We start from the raw sequence: 21,602 nt of genomic DNA on the forward strand, positions 1-21,602 counted from the left end.
TCTGGAACTATCTTCAAACAATTGAACACTGTGAGCAGCTTCTTGTTGTTGGTTATGAGTAGAGACCGGATGTTAGGCAAAATGCCTATTCCTTAATATTAAAGATATGATCAAAAATAACATTTTAAAGTTTATATGGGGAGTTATAGTTTCGATTTAAGCCAATTTTATTTTGCCTATTTTGCCTATTTCGACCTTTACTGCCTAAATAATTGCTTTAGTGCCTAATGTTGCCTATTCTATGCATTTTCTTCAAATTAAGCCTTCATTGGGAAAAATATAATTTATATAACGTATATAATACACACATATATGTGTATATTAGGTGTTTGTAAACACAAGCACGTGGTACGTTGCAATATATATATATATATACAAAGTGAACTTCAAAGATGTGCACATACTTCGGGAAATGATTAGTGATATCAAAAGAAGACAAACAGTCCTTGTGTATTTTTTTCATATTCCGTGTCATGTACAAGTGGCAGAGTGCCAACTTGGAATCGAAAATCGAATCCTGACAATTGGAACGAAACCGAAAGATGTGCGCATACTTCGAGAGATGATTCGTGACATGAAAAGAAGACAAAAAGTCCTCTTGAATGTCACGAATCACCTCCCGAAGTATGTGCACACCTATATGTCTCGTTCCAATTGTCAGGATTTGATTTTGGATTCCAGGTTCGCCCCTTTATCACTTCTACACAACGTGGAATTCGACAACATGCAAAAGGACTTTTTGTCTTCTTTTGATGTTATGAATCACCTCTTGACGTATGTGGACATCTTTCAGGTTCTCCCAGTATATATGGAATGCATAACAAGCTTCGTTTTTATATATACAATAAAAGAAGATATTAACAAAGAAGTATGTTTCTATATTCTTTGAACATTATCTATGACTTGAATCTAGTTTTTAATTATATTGAGTATTTATCTTCATTATTTCGAGTTACATTTTAGTGCCTATTTTACTGCCTATTTTTAAAATTTTTAGTGCCTATTTGCCTGCCTATTTTCCAGGTTTTTAGTGCCTAAACATCCGGTCTCTAGTTATGAGAATATTCAGACTGAAGATATCTCCGTAAAACAAATTGATCTGAGCAAAGACCAAAAATATCTTCTTGATATTGTTAGAGCTATAAACAGCGGAGAGTGTCCAAGTGATCTTGCAGTAAAGGATCCAGGCCCATTAAGGCATTCAAGGTGGCTTACTATAGCGAATCTTATTTTAAGGTTATATATTTCGACGGAAGATCCTTCATTTGAGCTGAAGACATTGGCGACTTACACTGTAAAAACATACGCACCAGCTTAATTTGCTATTAAACAAAATTCGTCCGTAAAACATGGTGCAAAACATGTGTTTAAATTGATTCAGACATCACGATATATATCGGAAAGTTTACTAGAAATTCTCGATCCTGTAATATAGCGAAACCCCTTTTTTTTTTGCGCATCCTGAAAACTTATTTTGGCTATGGCGATGGATGAACGGAAACACATAAGAGAATTAGCTTTCAGAAGATTGTTGAAATCGAGGAATCAACCACCATCAGGTAAAAGTGTGAGAAACTTTTTACCACCTGATCTCACTTTTGAAGCAACTGACTATACCGAATTTATAGATTGGTTAAGTGTAAACGTTCATCACCACCAATAATGGCCCGTGTAACAACAGCGAGTATTTTGTCATTTCTAAAGACAAAAGAACTACCAGAGTTTGACTACGTAAAATTTCCATGTCACATGCAGTTCATAGAAAGATGTGTTAAAATTGTAACAGAGGCTGCTACAAAAGTGTGTGGCTCCTTAAACAGAGATGTTTTATACGGACCACACTTTTGTCACGCTCTATAATGCCAGATTTTAGTAAGAAGTCTGATTTTAAAGTTGTGCCCGAAATACAAAAGAAATGAACTTGAAACTTCTACGGTAGGGTGGTTGTGAAGGGTGTGCGTGAAGTGCAGCCACCTCCTCGTGGTGAGTACTGGGTCATTTCTAAGGCCAGAAATGAGCGAAGAGCTGCATGATCAGATCGGAAACATAGAAAATGATTCCTTTCGTAAAATTTTCGATTTTTAAGTTCCAATACACGAACTGAAGATACTATCTAATTTCTATTTTCTTTTTTCTGAATATTCCCGCATGGCTGGGAAAAATATAACCGCCATACTAAAACTATAACAACATAAACTATTTTATAGAGGGTGTTCCAAAAAAGTAAGATTTTTTACAAGTTCACGAGATTTTGACCTTAGAGCAAGAACTGAAGATATTATCTGATGTTGATTTTCTTTTCTTCTGTGTATTGTTACATGCCTACTTGAGAATTAGCGCTTTATTACAATTATCAGAAGCAACCTGTCTTCTACACAGGGTGTTCCAAAAAAGTACGATTTTTGACAATTTGGTAAAACTAACCTGGATGTGTGAACTGAAGATATTACGCGATTTCAAAAAGAAATTACACTTACACATTTCGATAGATGGTAAAACTTTTCCGCACTATTAGAATTCGATTTGTAAGAAATCGTATTTTTCGACCCACCCTAATATGTAGGGTGTTAAAGAACTATACCGACAAACTTTAAGAGATGATTTCACACATCAAAATAAGAGAAAAAGCTCTGATGGACCTATAGCGAAAAGTGCATAGTTTCAGAGCTAGGGCTGTCAAAAATTGTGAAAAATCTAAATTTCAAGACTCCCTATTTCGAATTCGAGAGACTTTCGCTGGTGGTCCTTATCAGCATAAAGGAAGTCACACATACACAATCCAAAAATGCATATTTCATTAATGTTCAGTGGGTGTACAGAGTATTCCCTGCAGGATAAAATTCCCAGACATGCCAGCAACCGAATTTTGAGATATGCTCTGACTTTATGATTCGTCCAAAGTAGGCAAACAATAAGCCTTGATAGCAGTGAACACGGAATCCTTTTGCGCGATGTCGGAAGGATCGTTAGCAGCACGGTTTCTCGTACTCGAGAAAACGCATTGTGCGCTGTTCCCTTTCATGCTTATAAGTAAAGAAATCGTGAAATATACCGTGACGAAATACATATCATCACACGTTATTCCGAACACAAAGAAACATGGAGCTGCTGGTTTCTAACACTTCCGCCTTCCCTGCGAAGCATTGGATGTCCATTGTTGTCAAAGTCTACTTCCTGTCTACTTTGGACCCTTCTTGAAATCAGGGTATATCTGAAAGCACTATTGAAAACATATCTGAGAATTACATTCTGTAAGGAATACCGTCTACACCTATTGGCAGTTGGTGAAATATGCACTTTTCGATTGTGTATGCATTGCTTCCTTTACGCTGATAAGGACCACCATCCACAGTTTCTGGAATTCGAGACAGGGCCTGTTGAAATTTAGCCTTTTTGCGAATTTGGACAGCCCTAGCTCTGAAACTATGCACTTTTCGCCATAGGTTCATATGAACTTTTTCTCTTATTTTGATGGGAGGAATCACCTCTTACAGTTTGTCGGTATAGTTCTTTAACACCCTCTCTCTCTCTCTCTCTCACTATATATATATATACATTAAATGTCCGGCGGTGAGTGCTAGAAACAGAAAATAAGAATTTCGAGAAAAGCTAGAAATGTGAGCTAAAATTGTTTTGGCAAGCTAATCTTGATTAATTTCACTTGTTGTTGGCTGCAGTTTAGCCTACACGCCTACGTACAATGCATATATAAACGTACGTTGCATTATTATTGCTCATTCTGCAGATTGAAATAACACAAAAAATCACGGAATGAAATTATGTGATTAATGTAAGAAAAATGCCGAATTATAGTTTGCTGACCAAAAAATTAGTACGACAGCTTGTGTTTCGAAAGTATATACGCTATAAAAAAATTTGCTTCATCTAATGGTATTGGGTGAAATACATGTAAAGAATTAATATAATATAAATCAAAATCTAAATATTTATGATTGTGACTTTTCAAAACAACATTTCCCTAGAATACCTGTTACAAACACTTTGAGGCCATCTTTAAGCTTCTTTAGTACAAAAAGAAATGTTTGTGAAAACTGAATTTTACGTTCCAAGACCATGCATTGCAGCCTAAAGTAGACGCATGATTAATTAAAATGGAATGACAATGTGGAAGGAAGAGAACTCTGAAGTAAAATAGGCACGATGTTTTTCCATCACAAACGCGCATCACCTGGGATTCAAGCAGAGAACAGTTGCACCAGAAGTGAGTGCTCTATGGTATTTTGAGCTAATCCCATGTATTTGCACACTTAAGGGAAAATTAATTTATCTATTTATTATCTCTGTGCTAATCAGCTAAGCATTGAGAATGTTGTTATCGAGTAAGGTGGAAGAAAAACTTTACAGCTACACTGTATGATGACTACAGTCAGTCAACTAGAAGATCACCGTTCTGTAGAAGAAAAGCTTTACAGCTCCGCCTCATGGTGCCATTCTTGTCATTAATAAACGTAAAAGGTCTTGAATTATACCGTATGCTATCGCTAGGGTCGTTACTAAAAGTAAAAAAAGAATAAAATTAGATCATACGATCAAAATTACAATTCCTTGTTAGTAAAAGTAATGGCCTATAGTTGCTCAATATGTTGTCGCAAGTGAGACCAAGTATGTTATAAAATAGAGGATGTGCCGGTATTGCAAAATCATGAAGTTATACGTCATACTTTCGCCACGCCTGCTCCGCCATCTTATTTGGCTCAACTTATAATCAATTTGTCCAAGAAGTTAAAAATTACTATATATCACATGCAGTGGCGTATTTAGGGGGGTGGCTTCCGGGCTTAAGCACTCCCCGAAATCTTACTTAGTATAGTAAAGTAAATGAAATATCTTGCAAATTTTCACATTTCCAGGCAAAGCCCCCCCCACCGAAAGTTAGCAAAGCCCCTCCCGAAACAAAATCGTAAATACGCCACTGATCACTTGCTATTCCTTCAATATTAAGTGAACCATCGGATGGAAACTTATCGCCAATTGTGCTTAGTAAGCCTGAGCACTAGTGAATGCGACTCTCACTCAAGGAAATGAATTCGAGAACCATTAAAAGTAATGACTTTAAGCCGAAACGAAGTAAAAGCAAGATCAACTGAGGGTAGTGAACTCAAGGCTAGTTGGAATTGGCCTAAAGCGCGAGTCCATTTGTGGTTAGGGAGCCCGAGCATGAGTGAGCACGAGAACAAATAAAATTGGTGAACACGATCCAGGGTTTGCCCCAGCCTCACTGAATGTAATGAACCCAAGCTGCAAGAACCTAAGTCTAGTTGTGAAAAGTGAAACAAAGCGAGCCTGGCGAGCCTGGGGACAAATTGAACTGCTGACCGAGAACCTGAGTAATCCCAGGCTATAACCAGGATAGTGAGCTCGAACACGAATGGAACTTTGATTAGTGATCGCGTGCCCCATTGATAGGTAGTAAGCAAGAGTTCATATGAGCACATGCCTGAAAGAATTTATTGAGTGCGAGCTACAGGAGACTAGTGAGTGAAGAGTGCAAGCCTAAGCCTGAGTAAATGTAAACCTCAATGAGAGTAATGAGTGCAAGCCCTGTTGAAAGTAATGAACCTGAGCTCAAATGAATGTAAGCTCTGCTGACATGACTGACCTCAAGCTTCAGTAATAGAAGGAATAATAAAACTATTGACTTTTAATCGATGTTCTATAGCCCTGATCCTTGGATATATTTTGAGCCATACAAATAAACAAAAGTAATATGGTACCAAAATGTCGTTTATTATATCTTTTTATGTTCGTTGTGATCTCTCTGATGTTATTTATACGTATTATGGCTTACAGTAACTCTGTTCTTACGTCACACTCAACCTATTGTCATGGTTACCAAAACAAAGAAATACATACACGAAAACATTGATTTTTAAAATATAATTATTTTTATGTCTTCTTCTTTTTCTACCATAGAAATAGCTGACTAGTACATATTTAAAGAAATATCACATATTGCACAGAAAAAGTTCAAAAGAATACAACATATCCTTGTAGTGACACTTGTGAACTCAAGCCCAGTTAAGGGAAAGGAGCATGCGAGAGTGAACATGAGTCCAATTGAGGCCAGTGAGTTTGAGCCTAGCTAATCATGTGTCCGAAAGAGAATAGTGAGTGCGAGCATCATTGAAGAGGATGTGAGACCGAGACCAAATAGGCTAGAGCCTCAACGAAAATAATAAGCGCAATCTTCAAGTAAAATAGTAAGAGCGACCCCCATTGAAGGTAATGAATCCAAACACAAATAAATGCAAGTATTACTGATGTCAGTAAGCTAGAGCACAACTGAGTGTGGCGCGCCCGAACTCAAACAAACACGTGCTCCAAAAAAGGCGCTTGCTCGAAGGGGCTAGTGAGTGCGGGGTTGAGTTCAAATAAGAGTGACTATCAACGAAAATAGTGAGCACTTGTTTCACTGAAAGTAATTAACCCGAGCACAAATGAGTGCAAGTCCTATTGGTGTTATTGAGCACGAGGCCCATTGATAGTTATAAGCCCGAGAATAGTTTAGAATAGTGTGCCAGACACCAAATAAATAGATGCCCCAACGAACTTAGTGAGCCCGAGCTCCAAAGAGGCTACATGGGTGCGATCCTTATTGAAGGATATGAGCTCGAGCTCGAATAAGCGGGAGCTTCAACGAAAATATTAGCGCGAGCCCCGCTAAAGGTATTGAATACTAGTCCGAAATCTGTATCAATAGTCGTTCTGAAACTTAAAGCGTAAGGAAACACTATATATTCACACACGTAAAATCTAATGTTTTGATCACACATTAATGGCGGAAAAGAGAGAAGCCAATCAGGTTTAGAGAAGTTCGTTTGTTTCTTGCTTCACCGAGTTACGGTTATGGGCAAATCCTCAATATTAAAACATCCTTGTTGAGACGTATATTGTCGATAGTGTCGTTATTAAACGTAAATGGACCTGAGATGGGTCTTATGTTGTCACTAATGTCGTTACTAAACTTTTATGGTCCAGAGTTGTCATAAGTTTCCTTACTACACGCAAATATTCGAATGTTGAGCTTTGGGTTATCGTTATTGTCCTCAGTAAGCATATAAAGGTCAGCGCATACAGACTACTGGAACTGTTCGTACTTTATTTTCTGTAATAGATTTTGCATGTTCACGTATGTTTATTTCATATGTACAACATTAGCAATAAGGATGGCTGGCTTTTCATTGCCATTGTGTAGTAACACTGCCTTGAGACTTATCTTAGAGGAATCTACGAATAGCCTCCAATCTTCAATGTTGTAGTTCAACTTCAGTTGTCCCATAAGAGATGGAATGTCACTGCAATACACCAAATTAATATCCTTTGTAAAATTAGGAACTAGGCTCACCTCTCGTTTCCTATACATCGATATATTCACATCTTCGTTTAGTAGATTCCATTGTTGAAGTCGTGATGCAAGCAACAGGACCTTAGACTTGGGAAGGTTTAAGTCTCAGATCAGATCATTCAGCTCTTCCTGACTTATCAGATGTGGTTCGTTAGTGTCAGGCATTGGAGCGTAATTGGGATCTGACTGTGTACTCGAAGATTGTGCAACATCCTCACAATCAGCAGGTTCTTCATCGGATGAAACACTGCACAGGGTGTATGAGTCTGGTGGTATGGGGACATTGACAAACATTATGTTTCACAGGTCTACTCGCGGAATCCAAGTTAGGATACTGTGTTTTATACTTCATGTTTTTTGAGAAGCCTTTTATATTAGTCAGGCAGAAGTAACAGTCTGAAACATGATCACGGGGCTCGCGCCAAACCATAGGTACGGCGAATGGCATCGATTTATGTGTACCTTTCAACCATCCTGTGAGAGTACGCGCACACGAGTTACAACTTTGTTTCGGAGCCCAAACGCGATCCTGTTCGCCGATTTTACACCCGAAGTACAGATGGTAGGCTGTCTTCAGGAACGGTGACAATGGCCTACTTTGTCCCTTGAAAATCACTTCCCCACATATGTAGCAGAATGAATCTGTCGAATTGTTGCAAGTTCTCGGCATGTGAAGTATGTGAAGTCAGTGTGCTAACTCATAACGCGCAACATAGAAGTATCCGATAGTTAAAAGATTTGTGTAAAACATTAACCACATATTTGTGTAACTTATGTTACTACGGACACACCTCTCGTTACGGGTCGGGCACCTTGCTCAGCTCTTGCCCTTATTCGGGTAGGTAGCATTATTCGTGCTTTTAGAGTCCAGCTAGCAATAGTTATAGTGTTTTTTGCACAATTGTTCTTATCGTGTACGTACGCTGAAACCCTGTTAAAGTTTTGTGCATGAGAGTAATACACGTCAGAACACCAAAAATGATTGTTTAAAATATAAAAAATCGATTTTGTTTAAAATATAAAGAATCGATTTACAGAAAAAAGAAGCATATATGGCAATAATTTATATATGAAATAGTACAATAAATCCGCAGGATTTTGTATTAGATTTGTTTATTGCTTGCCAGTGAAATGAAATAAATAATGTATTCTGGCTAAGTCAGCAATTTCAGTCCTTCAAGATTCCGTTAGTTATTTTCCTTCACATTCAAAATTCAATAGTATGTCAAATATAAAATCTCAAGATGTCGTAGCAAACTGTGTAAATATAGTATACATCAACGGGTACCTGGCGGCTGATTTAACCTCTAAGTATTGGCATGTAACGACATTGTTGAATCGTGCTGTCGTTGGTTTTTTGTAATTACTCGTCACATTGTTATTAAAATGATATTATTTTAACAAATATAAATTCTAACGAAAAGGTGGAAAGCAATAGTATTGAAATACACTACTTTTCCATAAAGAGTATGGTGTGAAATGGCAGTTCATATATGTTGCTAGTTATAAATGAGGCACGAAATAATGTTGATGTTTATGCTCTATATGTGGCGCGTTGTTCTTTGCTTATGTCATATTTCAGATGTGTGCCCATGCAATAACAAGATGTAAGAATCCACTAGGAAGATACATAATGTTGTAAGAAATGCAACATAATTTTAAAAAAATATGTTCTACTCTCATTTATTAATTTCTGATTTTATCTTTCCAGTTTGTATTCTCGATTCTCGCTCGTTGATTTCGTTACCTTCTTTCTCTATATTTTATGTTCGATAGCTCTCCACACTAATCAATCGAAGTAGTGAGAAAAGAAAACTGTTATTTTAAATAAATTTTTAACTTTGTGGATAAAATAAATATAAATCTCTGGGAGCGTCACGCCATCTTCCACTTCGGTGTCTTTTCCGTGGGCTACGAATGTCTAAATAAGTTTATGAGTTTTCTTTTCACCGTGACTCAGAAAGTATTACTTCAATAATGGTCAATTTTGGAGCAATCTATATACAGTAGGGGAAAAAAGGGTGAAAAATATCTGGAAACATGGCATAGTAGGGAGAGTACTCAGACTGCAAAAACTAAAAAATCTTCAGGTCACTCACCTTCTTCATATTTGAGAAAACCTTATTAAAACCTTAACCACTAACGATTCGGCACCCTATAACAGTTACTTTTTGTCTATATTTTGCAGCATTATGCAGTATGTGCTAATGACAATTTCGTGCGATAAGGTATGGAGTTTGAAATGATTTCTTTTAACTTCACAAAAATGAATTGTTTTCCCCGTAGTTGCCGAAATAAATCATGTAGTTGTTAGTTGCAATCATGAAAGACCAGCTTTCATGACACTGTTCTTAAGCTGTCATTTTGGCTATCGAAGTTAACGTTTCGTCAGCGTGTTTGTAAAAATTCAAAACAGCTTAAAAGGTTTGCATTTCTTCGACAAAGTACTGAATAGTTACTGAAAATAATTTCATATTTCCTTTATGAAAAGCATCACACGCAATCGAGAATGGAAATGTAGTATTTTTTTTTAGGTTTTGTTATAGAGAATATGGATTCAATACATTTACTAACTGTAGCTTCGACTTTAGTACGTTCACGGTGAATTTTGGATAATAGTTTTGAATCTTGAAACAAAAAAATTGAGATACGGATGTATTTTCACAGTCTTGTGAAAGATAAATGTGGTTAGAGTTGAAAATAGAGTTCAAAAATACATTCTAGTCAATTGGATCAATTTATTAATGCACTGGAAGAACTGCATGACAACTTTATATCCGGGGAGATGCAGGTCTTCTATTAAATGTCCATTCATTTAATTTCATTGTCTTGCTTTATTTTTGGTCTGAAGTTTTCCTGTATGGATTGAAACATGCGTGCAATCTAAGGATACACTTCCCACCACACGCTTTTTCATTTGGAGAGCATATGAAATGTAAGTAATACTTGGGAACTTGGCCTGCCGGAACACATCAGAAAGAACGTACAGAGAGCGAACTTAACAGGAAAAGCACCTGTAAAGAAAGGTGCATCCCCTGAGAAGCAAGTTATGAACCCGTAGACTGTACCATCCAAATCGAAGCACTATATTAATGAAATTCTAACTTAGATTAGATAATTGAGTGACCGTTTTTCCCATAAGAGAGACCTAAATGATAGATTTGGATTCTTGTGTTCCGCTGCCGATTTTATAAAACAGCAATCAGATGAAAGTGAAGAATGACCGAACAGTATTTTATCCATAGGCAGCGCCTCAGTGGGTGCAACTTCACTCATGTTAAATTCGATTCTCAGATTTCCTACTATAATCCTTTCGGTTTTGTATATGATTATTTACTACGTTTGGATATGTTTGAGTGACTTCTTAAGTCTCTCATAAGTCACTTGCTATCATACCGTGTTGTTCTAGTTTTTTTCTTATTAAAACTTAGGGATTATTTTTGAGATCTTAAGGCTCAATTGTGCAGAGCGTTCTGGCAACAATGTTAGGATGTGTTGTCTTATCCTAGCCTGCACCCACATTATCAATATCCCGGCGCCACCCATGTTTGTATCTTAATGATCTCGAGGGTGTGGAATTAAACCGGCATTATAAAGATATCTTTCTTTCACTAAAATGCCCACAGGAAGAACAGTTGGACTTTTCCCATAAGGCATCCGGAAATACGGGGCTTCAATGAGGCTTGAAGCCTACAAAATATTGGTAACTGCACTTCAGATTTTTATTACGCTGACACAGACTAGAATCTCAGTAAAATGAAGCTGATAAATTCTTACTTGCATTTCACTATGAGCCAGGAAAAATTTACAAATCTGGCTGTTCTTTTCATCGACCATGTACCAGCTTTGACTTTGGTTGTTGAGGATGTAATTGCAACTTCTGTAGCTAAGAAACCAACAAAATATGTCATTGCGAATAACAAAGCAAAAACATGTTAGAGAGATAGCAACTTAGTACAGTAGCTGCAAATATCGTGTCAAGTAACAATACTGATGTATTCACACAATACTGCACATATGCGTCGTAAAAGTATAAACATATATTTAATATTAATCAGACAATGTAAATATTTGTCTGTCTGTCATCATATTATTGCATACAAAATAGACACCTATAGACGCCTCACTTTGTACGCCTATAGATCCACACCAAATCTGATCGCATACGAAGTTTTCTTCTCGATTTTCGAATCGGGGGTCGGATTTGGGTAGAGAAAGTGCATGGGAAAACGTACGCACGTTTCTCATGATTTTTAAGAACGTATTGTCTATATACAACAGATATTAGTTTTAGTTATGGCAAGCTTGCATATCACTAGCATTGCCCCAGGAATGGAATAATTGTGACGAAGTTATTTAAAGGATATTATTAATCTCTCTTTGTTCAGGTTCAAAACGAATACTTGGCAATAACGAGTGCTTACAACTAGCAAAAATGGAACGAACACACTCACACACACATTCACACACACACACATACACACATATACACACACACACACACACACACACATATATATATATATATATATATATATATATATATATATATATATATATATATATATGGTAGGGTGGTTCGAGTTTAGCGTCCCTTTCAGCAGCGAAGCTATATGAGACGTGGACCTACTGATTAGGGTGGTTCGAAATAAACGATTTCTTTCAAATCAAATTCTAATAGTGCGGAAAAGTTGGACCATCTATCGAAACGTGTGAGTGTAATTGTTTTTTGAAATCGCGTAATATCTTCAGTTCGGGTATCCAGGTTAAAGTTTTACCAAATTGTCAAAAATCGTACTTTTTTTGTAACTCACTGTATAGAAGACATGTGGCTTCTGATAGTTGTAATAGAGCGCTAATTCTCAAGTAGGCATGTAACAATACACAGAAGAAAAGAAAATCAACATCCGACAATATGTTCAGTTCTTGCTCTAAGGTCAAAATCTCGTGAAATTGTAAAAAATCGTACTTTTTTGTAACACCCTGTATAAAATAGTTTATGTTGTTATAGCCCTAATAGGGCTGTGATTTTCTTCAAGCATGTAGCAACAGGCACATAAAAAAGAAATCGAATACATTTTTCACGAAAAATAGAAATTGCACAGTGTTTCATATCCCCATTTGTAAAATATATATTTTTTTCTTCAGAAATCAGTTCATTGGCCACATAACGCCTAGAACTGGATCTGCAAAGGATATATCTGAGAGTATACTTTCTTATTTAAGTGACAGGACGTGGACATAAATGATCTTGTTGCTATAGGCTGTGATGGGACAGTGGGGTTAATACTGGATGGGAAAGTTGGATTATTCGTAATATTGAGGTCAAACTTGGAAGACCACTCTAGTGGTTCATTTGTTTATTACATTTTAATGAGTTACCTTTCAGACATCTTTTCGGGTGCGTAGATGGTGACACTTCAGGCCCAAATCATTTTCTGGAACTATCTTCAAACAATTGAACACTGTGAGCAGCTTCTTGTTGTTGGTTATGAGTAGAGACCGGATGTTAGGCAAAATGCCTATTCCTTAATATTAAAGATATGATCAAAAATAACATTTTAAAGTTTATATGGGGAGTTATAGTTTCGATTTAAGCCAATTTTATTTTGCCTATTTTGCCTATTTCGACCTTTACTGCCTAAATAATTGCTTTAGTGCCTAATGTTGCCTATTCTATGCATTTTCTTCAAATTAAGCCTTCATTGGGAAAAATATAATTTATATAACGTATATAATACACACATATATGTGTATATTAGGTGTTTGTAAACACAAGCACGTGGTACGTTGCAATATATATATATATATACAAAGTGAACTTCAAAGATGTGCACATACTTCGGGAAATGATTAGTGATATCAAAAGAAGACAAACAGTCCTTGTGTATTTTTTTCATATTCCGTGTCATGTACAAGTGGCAGAGTGCCAACTTGGAATCGAAAATCGAATCCTGACAATTGGAACGAAACCGAAAGATGTGCGCATACTTCGAGAGATGATTCGTGACATGAAAAGAAGACAAAAAGTCCTCTTGAATGTCACGAATCACCTCCCGAAGTATGTGCACACCTATATGTCTCGTTCCAATTGTCAGGATTTGATTTTGGATTCCAGGTTCGCCCCTTTATCACTTCTACACAACGTGGAATTCGACAACATGCAAAAGGACTTTTTGTCTTCTTTTGATGTTATGAATCACCTCTTGACGTATGTGGACATCTTTCAGGTTCTCCCAGTATATATGGAATGCATAACAAGCTTCGTTTTTATATATACAATAAAAGAAGATATTAACAAAGAAGTATGTTTCTATATTCTTTGAACATTATCTATGACTTGAATCTAGTTTTTAATTATATTGAGTATTTATCTTCATTATTTCGAGTTACATTTTAGTGCCTATTTTACTGCCTATTTTTAAAATTTTTAGTGCCTATTTGCCTGCCTATTTTCCAGGTTTTTAGTGCCTAAACATCCGGTCTCTAGTTATGAGAATATTCAGACTGAAGATATCTCCGTAAAACAAATTGATCTGAGCAAAGACCAAAAATATCTTCTTGATATTGTTAGAGCTATAAACAGCGGAGAGTGTCCAAGTGATCTTGCAGTAAAGGATCCAGGCCCATTAAGGCATTCAAGGTGGCTTACTATAGCGAATCTTATTTTAAGGTTATATATTTCGACGGAAGATCCTTCATTTGAGCTGAAGACATTGGCGACTTACACTGTAAAAACATACGCACCAGCTTAATTTGCTATTAAACAAAATTCGTCCGTAAAACATGGTGCAAAACATGTGTTTAAATTGATTCAGACATCACGATATATATCGGAAAGTTTACTAGAAATTCTCGATCCTGTAATATAGCGAAACCCCTTTTTTTTTTGCGCATCCTGAAAACTTATTTTGGCTATGGCGATGGATGAACGGAAACACATAAGAGAATTAGCTTTCAGAAGATTGTTGAAATCGAGGAATCAACCACCATCAGGTAAAAGTGTGAGAAACTTTTTACCACCTGATCTCACTTTTGAAGCAACTGACTATACCGAATTTATAGATTGGTTAAGTGTAAACGTTCATCACCACCAATAATGGCCCGTGTAACAACAGCGAGTATTTTGTCATTTCTAAAGACAAAAGAACTACCAGAGTTTGACTACGTAAAATTTCCATGTCACATGCAGTTCATAGAAAGATGTGTTAAAATTGTAACAGAGGCTGCTACAAAAGTGTGTGGCTCCTTAAACAGAGATGTTTTATACGGACCACACTTTTGTCACGCTCTATAATGCCAGATTTTAGTAAGAAGTCTGATTTTAAAGTTGTGCCCGAAATACAAAAGAAATGAACTTGAAACTTCTACGGTAGGGTGGTTGTGAAGGGTGTGCGTGAAGTGCAGCCACCTCCTCGTGGTGAGTACTGGGTCATTTCTAAGGCCAGAAATGAGCGAAGAGCTGCATGATCAGATCGGAAACATAGAAAATGATTCCTTTCGTAAAATTTTCGATTTTTAAGTTCCAATACACGAACTGAAGATACTATCTAATTTCTATTTTCTTTTTTCTGAATATTCCCGCATGGCTGGGAAAAATATAACCGCCATACTAAAACTATAACAACATAAACTATTTTATAGAGGGTGTTCCAAAAAAGTAAGATTTTTTACAAGTTCACGAGATTTTGACCTTAGAGCAAGAACTGAAGATATTATCTGATGTTGATTTTCTTTTCTTCTGTGTATTGTTACATGCCTACTTGAGAATTAGCGCTTTATTACAATTATCAGAAGCAACCTGTCTTCTACACAGGGTGTTCCAAAAAAGTACGATTTTTGACAATTTGGTAAAACTAACCTGGATGTGTGAACTGAAGATATTACGCGATTTCAAAAAGAAATTACACTTACACATTTCGATAGATGGTAAAACTTTTCCGCACTATTAGAATTCGATTTGTAAGAAATCGTATTTTTCGACCCACCCTAATATGTAGGGTGTTAAAGAACTATACCGACAAACTTTAAGAGATGATTTCACACATCAAAATAAGAGAAAAAGCTCTGATGGACCTATAGCGAAAAGTGCATAGTTTCAGAGCTAGGGCTGTCAAAAATTGTGAAAAATCTAAATTTCAAGACTCCCTATTTCGAATTCGAGAGACTTTCGCTGGTGGTCCTTATCAGCATAAAGGAAGTCACACATACACAATCCAAAAATGCATATTTCATTAATGTTCAGTGGGTGTACAGAGTATTCCCTGCAGGATAAAATTCCCAGACATGCCAGCAACCGAATTTTGAGATATGCTCTGACTTTATGATTCGTCCAAAGTAGGCAAACAATAAGCCTTGATAGCAGTGAACACGGAATCCTTTTGCGCGATGTCGGAAGGATCGTTAGCAGCACGGTTTCTCGTACTCGAGAAAACGCATTGTGCGCTGTTCCCTTTCATGCTTATAAGTAAAGAAATCGTGAAATATACCGTGACGAAATACATATCATCACACGTTATTCCGAACACAAAGAAACATGGAGCTGCTGGTTTCTAACACTTCCGCCTTCCCTGCGAAGCATTGGATGTCCATTGTTGTCAAAGTCTACTTCCTGTCTACTTTGGACCCTTCTTGAAATCAGGGTATATCTGAAAGCACTATTGAAAACATATCTGAGAATTACATTCTGTAAGGAATACCGTCTACACCTATTGGCAGTTGGTGAAATATGCACTTTTCGATTGTGTATGCATTGCTTCCTTTACGCTGATAAGGACCACCATCCACAGTTTCTGGAATTCGAGACAGGGCCTGTTGAAATTTAGCCTTTTTGCGAATTTGGACAGCCCTAGCTCTGAAACTATGCACTTTTCGCCATAGGTTCATATGAACTTTTTCTCTTATTTTGATGGGAGGAATCACCTCTTACAGTTTGTCGGTATAGTTCTTTAACACCCTCTCTCTCTCTCTCTCTCACTATATATATATATACATTAAATGTCCGGCGGTGAGTGCTAGAAACAGAAAATAAGAATTTCGAGAAAAGCTAGAAATGTGAGCTAAAATTGTTTTGGCAAGCTAATCTTGATTAATTTCACTTGTTGTTGGCTGCAGTTTAGCCTACACGCCTACGTACAATGCATATATAAACGTACGTTGCATTATTATTGCTCATTCTGCAGATTGAAATAACACAAAAAATCACGGAATGAAATTATGTGATTAATGTAAGAAAAATGCCGAATTATAGTTTGCTGACCAAAAAATTAGTACGACAGCTTGTGTTTCGAAAGTATATACGCTATAAAAAAATTTGCTTCATCTAATGGTATTGGGTGAAATACATGTAAAGAATTAATATAATATAAATCAAAATCTAAATATTTATGATTGTGACTTTTCAAAACAACATTTCCCTAGAATACCTGTTACAAACACTTTGAGGCCATCTTTAAGCTTCTTTAGTACAAAAAGAAATGTTTGTGAAAACTGAATTTTACGTTCCAAGACCATGCATTGCAGCCTAAAGTAGACGCATGATTAATTAAAATGGAATGACAATGTGGAAGGAAGAGAACTCTGAAGTAAAATAGGCACGATGTTTTTCCATCACAAACGCGCATCACCTGGGATTCAAGCAGAGAACAGTTGCACCAGAAGTGAGTGCTCTATGGTATTTTGAGCTAATCCCATGTATTTGCACACTTAAGGGAAAATTAATTTATCTATTTATTATCTCTGTGCTAATCAGCTAAGCATTGAGAATGTTGTTATCGAGTAAGGTGGAAGAAAAACTTTACAGCTACACTGTATGATGACTACAGTCAGTCAACTAGAAGATCACCGTTCTGTAGAAGAAAAGCTTTACAGCTCCGCCTCATGGTGCCATTCTTGTCATTAATAAACGTAAAAGGTCTTGAATTATACCGTATGCTATCGCTAGGGTCGTTACTAAAAGTAAAAAAAGAATAAAATTAGATCATACGATCAAAATTACAATTCCTTGTTAGTAAAAGTAATGGCCTATAGTTGCTCAATATGTTGTCGCAAGTGAGACCAAGTATGTTATAAAATAGAGGATGTGCCGGTATTGCAAAATCATGAAGTTATACGTCATACTTTCGCCACGCCTGCTCCGCCATCTTATTTGGCTCAACTTATAATCAATTTGTCCAAGAAGTTAAAAATTACTATATATCACATGCAGTGGCGTATTTAGGGGGGTGGCTTCCGGGCTTAAGCACTCCCCGAAATCTTACTTAGTATAGTAAAGTAAATGAAATATCTTGCAAATTTTCACATTTCCAGGCAAAGCCCCCCCCACCGAAAGTTAGCAAAGCCCCTCCCGAAACAAAATCGTAAATACGCCACTGATCACTTGCTATTCCTTCAATATTAAGTGAACCATCGGATGGAAACTTATCGCCAATTGTGCTTAGTAAGCCTGAGCACTAGTGAATGCGACTCTCACTCAAGGAAATGAATTCGAGAACCATTAAAAGTAATGACTTTAAGCCGAAACGAAGTAAAAGCAAGATCAACTGAGGGTAGTGAACTCAAGGCTAGTTGGAATTGGCCTAAAGCGCGAGTCCATTTGTGGTTAGGGAGCCCGAGCATGAGTGAGCACGAGAACAAATAAAATTGGTGAACACGATCCAGGGTTTGCCCCAGCCTCACTGAATGTAATGAACCCAAGCTGCAAGAACCTAAGTCTAGTTGTGAAAAGTGAAACAAAGCGAGCCTGGCGAGCCTGGGGACAAATTGAACTGCTGACCGAGAACCTGAGTAATCCCAGGCTATAACCAGGATAGTGAGCTCGAACACGAATGGAACTTTGATTAGTGATCGCGTGCCCCATTGATAGGTAGTAAGCAAGAGTTCATATGAGCACATGCCTGAAAGAATTTATTGAGTGCGAGCTACAGGAGACTAGTGAGTGAAGAGTGCAAGCCTAAGCCTGAGTAAATGTAAACCTCAATGAGAGTAATGAGTGCAAGCCCTGTTGAAAGTAATGAACCTGAGCTCAAATGAATGTAAGCTCTGCTGACATGACTGACCTCAAGCTTCAGTAATAGAAGGAATAATAAAACTATTGACTTTTAATCGATGTTCTATAGCCCTGATCCTTGGATATATTTTGAGCCATACAAATAAACAAAAGTAATATGGTACCAAAATGTCGTTTATTATATCTTTTTATGTTCGTTGTGATCTCTCTGATGTTATTTATACGTATTATGGCTTACAGTAACTCTGTTCTTACGTCACACTCAACCTATTGTCATGGTTACCAAAACAAAGAAATACATACACGAAAACATTGATTTTTAAAATATAATTATTTTTATGTCTTCTTCTTTTTCTACCATAGAAATAGCTGACTAGTACATATTTAAAGAAATATCACATATTGCACAGAAAAAGTTCAAAAGAATACAACATATCCTTGTAGTGACACTTGTGAACTCAAGCCCAGTTAAGGGAAAGGAGCATGCGAGAGTGAACATGAGTCCAATTGAGGCCAGTGAGTTTGAGCCTAGCTAATCATGTGTCCGAAAGAGAATAGTGAGTGCGAGCATCATTGAAGAGGATGTGAGACCGAGACCAAATAGGCTAGAGCCTCAACGAAAATAATAAGCGCAATCTTCAAGTAAAATAGTAAGAGCGACCCCCATTGAAGGTAATGAATCCAAACACAAATAAATGCAAGTATTACTGATGTCAGTAAGCTAGAGCACAACTGAGTGTGGCGCGCCCGAACTCAAACAAACACGTGCTCCAAAAAAGGCGCTTGCTCGAAGGGGCTAGTGAGTGCGGGGTTGAGTTCAAATAAGAGTGACTATCAACGAAAATAGTGAGCACTTGTTTCACTGAAAGTAATTAACCCGAGCACAAATGAGTGCAAGTCCTATTGGTGTTATTGAGCACGAGGCCCATTGATAGTTATAAGCCCGAGAATAGTTTAGAATAGTGTGCCAGACACCAAATAAATAGATGCCCCAACGAACTTAGTGAGCCCGAGCTCCAAAGAGGCTACATGGGTGCGATCCTTATTGAAGGATATGAGCTCGAGCTCGAATAAGCGGGAGCTTCAACGAAAATATTAGCGCGAGCCCCGCTAAAGGTATTGAATACTAGTCCGAAATCTGTATCAATAGTCGTTCTGAAACTTAAAGCGTAAGGAAACACTATATATTCACACACGTAAAATCTAATGTTTTGATCACACATTAATGGCGGAAAAGAGAGAAGCCAATCAGGTTTAGAGAAGTTCGTTTGTTTCTTGCTTCACCGAGTTACGGTTATGGGCAAATCCTCAATATTAAAACATCCTTGTTGAGACGTATATTGTCGATAGTGTCGTTATTAAACGTAAATGGACCTGAGATGGGTCTTATGTTGTCACTAATGTCGTTACTAAACTTTTATGGTCCAGAGTTGTCATAAGTTTCCTTACTACACGCAAATATTCGAATGTTGAGCTTTGGGTTATCGTTATTGTCCTCAGTAAGCATATAAAGGTCTAGACAGAAATGCTATGGTATATTCATTCATAGATAGCCTTAGCTTTTGGAGGACCCAGAACGAGAGTTTAAATTGGGGACCTTAGTCATGGCACAATGTCAAATATAAAGTGTGGAAGGCAAAACATCTGTCAAAATATCGTCAACAAAATATAGAATTTCATAAATGACAATATTACAGGGAATCGCTTAACATAAGCAATATCTCGTGTATATTCAGGAATTGTGGAGTAATACCTGGTTTCGAACCCTTTTCTTAAGTTTTTGATTTTACTTTCCATAAGAGTTAAATTCACATCGAATATTTTTTTTTCAAATTGGCTCCTGAATTATAATGGACACTTCCTCTGTTTTTTTATTGCGATTTAAAATACTTTAGAGCTAACTGATTACAGGAAGCACTTCATCTCGTTCATGGGGGTGATTCTAAACGGTCGAAAATTGCGATGGAGCTCTTAGGCCTGTTACTCTCGCGCTTAAAACGATGACTGCCATATTTATACATATCTCGGAATGTCGGTTCAAAGGAAAATATTTCGCCGCTCAGTATGGAAACGACTTATGAAAATATACGATGCATGTTTTTCAAGTGTGTACGACTTCCTAATAAATCAAGAATAAAAAAATAACAAACCATAAAATTCCTCCGAAAAGTAAAATATTTGTCTATATTGTGTAATTATTTATAATTATTTGAATATAATCTGATAGCTAAGGACAATGTTACAGTGTACTAATTTGCAAGACTATGAAACAAAATATCTAACATCTGAAGTATTTTTCAGTAATAAAATGAATACATTGAATTTTCTTAAACCGCTAAAATACTGTATTTAATTAGTGTTACCTTGCTTAACATTATACAAAGCATCTATAATGTACGTATCTATGACTATACGTACTCATCCAAGTTTTCTCGTTCTTTTGAAAGTTGTAATATATATCAGAAGTATCAACATACGAAGGAAAGTTGTAATAGTAATTTTATATGGTATTTTTACGTAAAGAGGCATTGTTTGCAGCCTGAGATAATACACTAATTAATAACGTCCTCATGTTTGGTTCACCAACAGAACTTAGTATAGAAAAGGCGGTATAAAAGCAAAGTGATTTGATAATTGAGTGCTAGTTTCTGACATTCTAGTTCGTCGTGCATTCGTTAGTTGGCGTTCTTTGGACAAGAGGATATTTACCAATTAAAATATCATTCCTTAAGTAAACCAAAACCTGAATACTCTACTGAATTCAACATTAGGACTCACAAACTTAAAATGATAATCATGTACATGAGTTTTTTGAGAATCCTTCACTGTTGTGAAGGTACTAGTTTAAACATTAACAGGACGATTTCACCATAATATCTTCGCGCTTACTCGTTTTGTTTAGCACATGGAAAATTGTTTATACTGATCCAGGTGAACATGTTCAGATTGCCTGAAGTCTTTTGAACACAGAAATTAATATTTAAGATAATAAATAAACAAATATGACAGCAAAGTAATAAGAACAAGTTAGCTTTAGTTCGCTGATTAATAAATTAAATTTCTAGTTTCACACACAAGGCTTCTGGCCTGTAGGCTGAGAGAGCCGTAAGATTAAGGAAAATGAATGATTACAATTTTCATCAGAATTGGAGAGATAGTCATTTGTGAAGAAACGCCAGAACCGCTAGGAAACACACGAACATAACAGGGACGCCATTTAAGGGGGGC

Source organism: Thermobia domestica, chromosome 10, assembly GCF_964235325.1.
Source record: "Thermobia domestica chromosome 10, izTheDome1.hap1.1, whole genome shotgun sequence".
NCBI classification, from domain to species: Eukaryota; Metazoa; Arthropoda; class Insecta; order Zygentoma; family Lepismatidae; genus Thermobia; species Thermobia domestica.